General features: G+C 41.0%; 1 long non-coding RNA gene across 1 annotated transcript; it reads right to left on the bottom strand.

Annotated features, from left to right (window-relative positions):
• Positions 1–2,768: 2,768 nt before the first annotated feature.
• LOC131511543 (uncharacterized) lies at positions 2,769–3,874 on the bottom strand. The gene is made up of 2 exons (XR_009261567.1): positions 3,704–3,874; positions 2,769–2,884 (listed from the first exon to the last, which is right to left on the bottom strand). It is a non-coding gene; the product is annotated as an uncharacterized LOC131511543 (long non-coding RNA).
• Positions 3,875–5,735: the final 1,861 nt, after the last annotated feature.

Genomic DNA, 5,735 nt, shown 5'->3' with positions numbered 1-5,735 from the left:
TTAAAAAATTTTTTTTTCAACGTTTTTTATTTATTTTTGGGACAGAGAGAGACAGAGCATGAACGGGGGAGGGGCAGAGAGAGAGGGAGACACAGAATTGGAAACAGGCTCCAGGCTCCGAGCTGTCAGCACAGAGCCCGACGCGGGGCTCGAACTCACGGACCGCGAGATCGTGACCTGGCTGAAGTCGGACGCTTAACCGACTGCGCCACCCAGGCGCCCCTACAGTGGTTTTTTTAAATGCAAGGAACAGTCCTGATAATCGTGTGCAAAGCTCTCAGACATTGTGAATAATACATACTGACCTCCCATGCAGCCAGTAGAGTGGATAATGTGCTCCTACCCTGACCCATTCCCAGTGAGAAAATTAAACAATCCAAAAAAGCACATTTGCAGAAATACCACAAATAGGACTTGGATTTCAAGCCTGAAATTAAATTTTAAATTCTTTTATTGAGGACTTTTGCTACCTGCTGATAATCTAGTCTTTGAGAATCTTCTACAGATGAGACAGGGTATTCTAAACAAGAAAGTTAATAAATCCAAGCAGGCTGGAACAGAGAGCTGATGCCAACATGATGAAATTTAGCAAAGATTACAAAAATTCCTGAGCTTGATTAAAAATATCAGTAGTAGAAATACTGGATGGGAGGCCTGGCTGTGTAGCCGTTTATGGGCCTGGGGATGGGGGAGTTAGGTAGAAACACATCTACACAAGCAGCATGCAGGCCAAGGTTGCTGGAGAAGCCAACTCACCCTGATACAGAAGTAGTTTACACATAGTCTCCATATGGTGAGATCATGTTGGAGATACCGTTAGATTGTGGGGCACTATCTTATAAAAGGGACATTGACAAAGTAGACACTGTAATAAAGACACGGCCTATGTTGCTGAGGGGCCTGACATCTCAAAATGGTTGAAGGAACTAAAAAACAAATTAGGCTTGGAAAAGATCACGAGGAGATGAGAATTGTATTTGAAGAACTGTCAGGTAAAGGAGAGCTGATGTGTTTTGTGTCCCTTCAGAGGGCTGAACAAGGGTCAAAGAGTGAAGGACGATGGGATGTGAACATACATACTCAATGCTTTCCTTAACACTAGAGCTTTCTAGTGTGTAATGGCTGGTTTGTGAAGGAGCAAGCTTCTCATCCAAGCCTTCTTGAAATAGAAAGGGATGATTTGTCAAGGATCCTATAGAAGCAGCTCTTGCTTTGGGCGAGATGTTGATTCTGTGAGCCTTTCAATTCTCAGTTTTCTTGGTTACATGTTTTAAAATTCCTTAAGCAGTATAGTTGAAGAATTTTCAGTATTCAGCCAAATTTGAATTTTCATAAAACCTGATTGAATTTCCTAATTTGCTGATGAGAAGGTGAACCAGAGCTTGAAGAAATGTAGAGGGTGCAGCAAGCTGAGGGAATAGCTTATATACAAAGTCATGGGGGCACCGGGTCAGTGGGGAATGCTGGGGACAACCAGCTTGGAGGGGAGCTTTGTGTCAGGGGTGTGAGAAGTCAGCTCAGTTGAAAGGAGAAGCCCTACAACGTGGGATGAGAGTTTGTATTCCACAAAGTGGACAATGGAAAATGAGTATTTTTTTTTTTGCCCGAGCAAAATAGGTGTTTGATGGGAACAGAACTCTCAAATAGTGAGAATGGTGGGCCATCTGGAGTCCAGAGACAGGGGACTCAAAACCCTCATGGGAATTATATTCTTGGTTTTGAAAGCTTGTTTAATCCTACCTTGCCTAGCTCCCCTGGTTATACCGTCTGAGATCTCCAGCCTCACTGAGACAATGGTTGAAAGAAAAACGGCCACGCATGTGATGACGTTATGGAAATATAAACCTCTAAACCAAGATGATGCCCTTTGACCCAAAATAGCGGGGTTGAACATCAAAGGGGGCAATGTGGTAGAGTCCCTTCCCTAAGGAATGTGGTGAGAAAAGACCTCAAGATAAAGGAAGGCAACCGGCTGTGTGCCTATGTGACATTCCTCATGACCCTGTGACATGAGACCGCTCAATCAGACTGTATGTCTGTACGTAAGTCTATACGTTACCCATACATGGGAGACAAAGAAGTAGGAAATGCATAAAAGGATACACCACACGGCTCATTTTTGGGGCACAAACTCTCTGAGCCCGTGCCCGCAGGAATAAAGTTGCTTCCTGGAAAGAAAAGCCTCAGTGCCACGACTCTGCGAGAATCCTGCTACATTCTCTGATGCAATGTGGGCCAGGTGCGAATGGTCAAGAAAGAATTCTTGAAACATTTTTGGTGCAAAAAAAAAAGGTGGTTTTATTATAGCACAGCGACAGGACTCTTGGGCAGGAAGAGCTGCCCCGGGATTGTCAGGAGTGATCAGTTATACACTGTTAAGTTGGGGCGACGGTGTAGAGACAAAGGAAGTTTCCAAAAGGATTTTCATATGTTAAGGAGACTTCTGGGATCCTGGAGGCCTGGCTATTATCAAGCTAAGGCTGTTTTTTCCCTCTAGCAAGGCATTAACATCAAGACAGTTAAGAGTTCCTGGAGGAATGTCATGATCTGCCTGTTTCAAGTATTTGTCGATGGGCTGCAAGTTACAAGGAAATTTAATTCTGTTTACATTTCCTTTTGCCTTTGTTCTCCACATCATTTCCCCCTGAACGGTTTTGACCCTTAAGTCTGTAAGGTTGCTGAGAGTGGGAGGTCTTACCTTCTGTAACTTCTTCCTGCTGAATGGGGAACAGAGATAGGACCTATGGGTCAACATTGGTCAGTTGGGGAAGATGTATCCGCTGAATCCAAGGTAGAAACATAAACGAATTTCCTTGAGTAGAAAGGGTCATCTGAAGGCTGGAAGTTATGGCATGAAGGAGTCTTGGCAACAGGCAGGAAGACGCTGGAAAAGACGACAAAATGAGGTTAATATTATTATGAGAATAAAGCCCAATAAAAAAAGACTTTTTATAGTCGACCACAATTTTCCTCCAGTTCTTCATTGTTGTTTGGAGAGAGGTTTGAGGCCTTCCACGGGTTTACAGAAATAAGAAGGTGTGTTAGCTGGTGCTGTGGATTCCCGTGAGGAAGGCAAGAGGTTTAATTTCTTGATCGGAGTCCACGAGGAATGTCCTTCTAATTTTATGGCTGTGGGAGTACATCATGTGACCTGGTACAGGCCCTTCCCTTTTGTAGTTAAATTCCTTGCCTTCCAATTGGAAGGATTAGCCTTCCAATCCTTTAAATAAACCATGTCCCCTGGGTTTATACGTGGTGGGTTGCTAGTAACTGTCAGATCAGTAGTAGGGAGGATACAGCGTGTGTATTTAGAGATTTAGAAATATTCACTCCGCCTTACGGGCAGACTTATTTGCTGGGAGCGCTTTGGCCTCAATAATCTGAATTAGACTGACTATTGTACACCCGGCTCTTCTTATCTCCTTTTCCATGAAACTACTGCCATCAGTAAACCAACCATCAGCTGCATTATCAATAGGAGAATCTTTTATGTCTGAGCTGCTGGAATAAACAAGATCAATAGCCCCTGTTCTGTAGGACATCCTGAAGTTCCTGTACCTGCCGGGAAGTGACAGTCTTTACTCGCCTGGTAAGGCTGCTGGGGACCCTGTAAGCAAGGTTACAGGTCAACATTTCCAAGGGACTCTATTGGCTGCATGCTTTGTAAAGTCAATCTCAGCTCTCAAAAGCTGTCTGCTCATACCTGAGTCTATGCAGGTCTCTCAAGTATGACGTTCCAGGGGCATCTGGGCGGCTCAGTCAGTTAAGCGTCAGACTCTTGGTTTCAGCTCAGGTCATGATCTCATGGTTCATGGGTTCGGGCCCCACACCAGGCTCCATGCTGACAGTGCAGAGCCTGCTTGGGCTTCTCTCTCTCTCCGCCCCTCCCCCGCTTGTGCTCACTCACTCTCTAAACAAACAAACAAACAAACAAACAAACTTAAAAAAATGACATTACAGTCAAAAGCCTTGATAAAATAGCCATGTTTTTGATGGTGTCCTATTACAAGGAAAACAGATTTTTATTAAACTTATGCAAATACTGTAATTGCCATGGAAGAAAGAATATTCACTGAGGGGTTTTGGATTCTGGAGGGTTCAGGTAGAGAGAAAAGTTAAATGCTTCGATTTGTTCACAAGGGAATATTTTGTCATATTTCTGTAAGTCATAGATTATCTTAAGAGAAAGTTTCCTTAATCTGGAAGAGCAAACATGAGAGAACCAGAAATGTTTCAAACAGGCGTCACAAAAATTATAATCCTCTTCCTCAATTCATTTAGTCCCATGTTAATAATTCTTGTTCAGTTTGAATGCAGCCTTTTAGTCCTGGAAATTCTTACCCAGTTCAGTTTTAGAATTTTAAAGATGACAAAACCCTGCATCTGTCAAAAGCCCTTTTTATGAATCTCCTTGAAGATGAAATATGTTTTGCAAGAGGATAAGTACCATAACTTTAGTACCAATAGACTCAAAAATGGACACAGTTAGAGATCTGAGGAGAGTTCATTATAATATAGCTGACAAAGAAATCTGGTTATTTCTGTGACACATAACACTTGAGTAATCAGAATATCAAGTAATGGCCTTATACCAAAACGTGTTAAAACTTTAGGAATTCATATAATCTCTAGACTAGTTATAGTTTACCCAAACAACATAACCCAAGGCTTATTATTTAACAGTGTTAAGCTTAACATTCCAAATAAAGCCTAGTTAAAAAGACTTTATGTACAGTTTAAATCCTGGGAAATTTGTTAAAAACCTCAGAAAGTTATAAATCACATGCCTAAATAGGATTACAGATTATTAGAAAACTTAAACCTTAATTATTTATTTAACCAAGGTGGCAAGAGATTCCAAAGGCAAATATGTAGGGTTATATAGTTGTTAGCAAAACTCAGCTCCTTTAACATTGAAATTTGTTCTGTTTTTAAATTAGTGTTTTTATTTTCCTTTGGTAAGTCAGTAGTAGATGACTGGATCGTTTAGTATTTCTATTTTAATATAAACCTTATGGTTTTCCACCGTGGCTGTATGGATTTCCATTTCCATCAACTGGGTACAAGTTTTCCCTTCTCTACACCTTTGTCAACACTCATTATTTCTTGTGTCTTTGATATTAGCCATTATGTGTGAGATAATATGTCATTGTGGTTTTAGTTTGCATTTCCTTGATGATTAGTGATGTTGAGCATTTTTGTCGTGGCTGCTGGTTAGAGTAGTATCGGCTGCAACGTTTCTTTTAGGTCTTTGATTATACCATGCCACTCTCTTCTGGCCTACAAAGTTTCTGCTCAAAAATCAGTTGATAGCCTTATGTAGCTGTCTTTGTATGTAAGTACTTTTTCCTCCCTTTGCTGCTTTTAAAATTCCCTCTATAGCTTTAATTTCTGCTAGTTAAATTATGTGTTTTGGTGTGGATCTTCTTGGGTTCATCTTGTTTGAGGCTCTCTGTATTCCTGGAACTGGACGTCTGTTTCCTTACTCAGATTGGGGAAGTTTTCAGCTATCTCTTCAAATAACTTTTCTATTATCTTTTCTCTGTGTTCTCCATGTGGCATGCACATGTTATTATGCTTAATGCTCTGAGTTCCCTTAACCTAGTCTCATCTTTTTATTCTTATTTATTTATTCTTATTTTTTAAAATTTAATTTAATTTTCTCAATTTACATCCAAGTTAGTTAGCAGATAGCGCAACAATGATCTCAGGAGTAGAGTCCTTAGTGCCCCTTA

Source organism: Neofelis nebulosa, chromosome 5, assembly GCF_028018385.1.
Source record: "Neofelis nebulosa isolate mNeoNeb1 chromosome 5, mNeoNeb1.pri, whole genome shotgun sequence".
Classification (NCBI taxonomy): domain Eukaryota; kingdom Metazoa; phylum Chordata; class Mammalia; order Carnivora; family Felidae; genus Neofelis; species Neofelis nebulosa.
The sequence above is the reverse complement of the archived record's forward strand: the minus strand, read 5'-3'. Positions and strand labels throughout refer to the sequence as shown.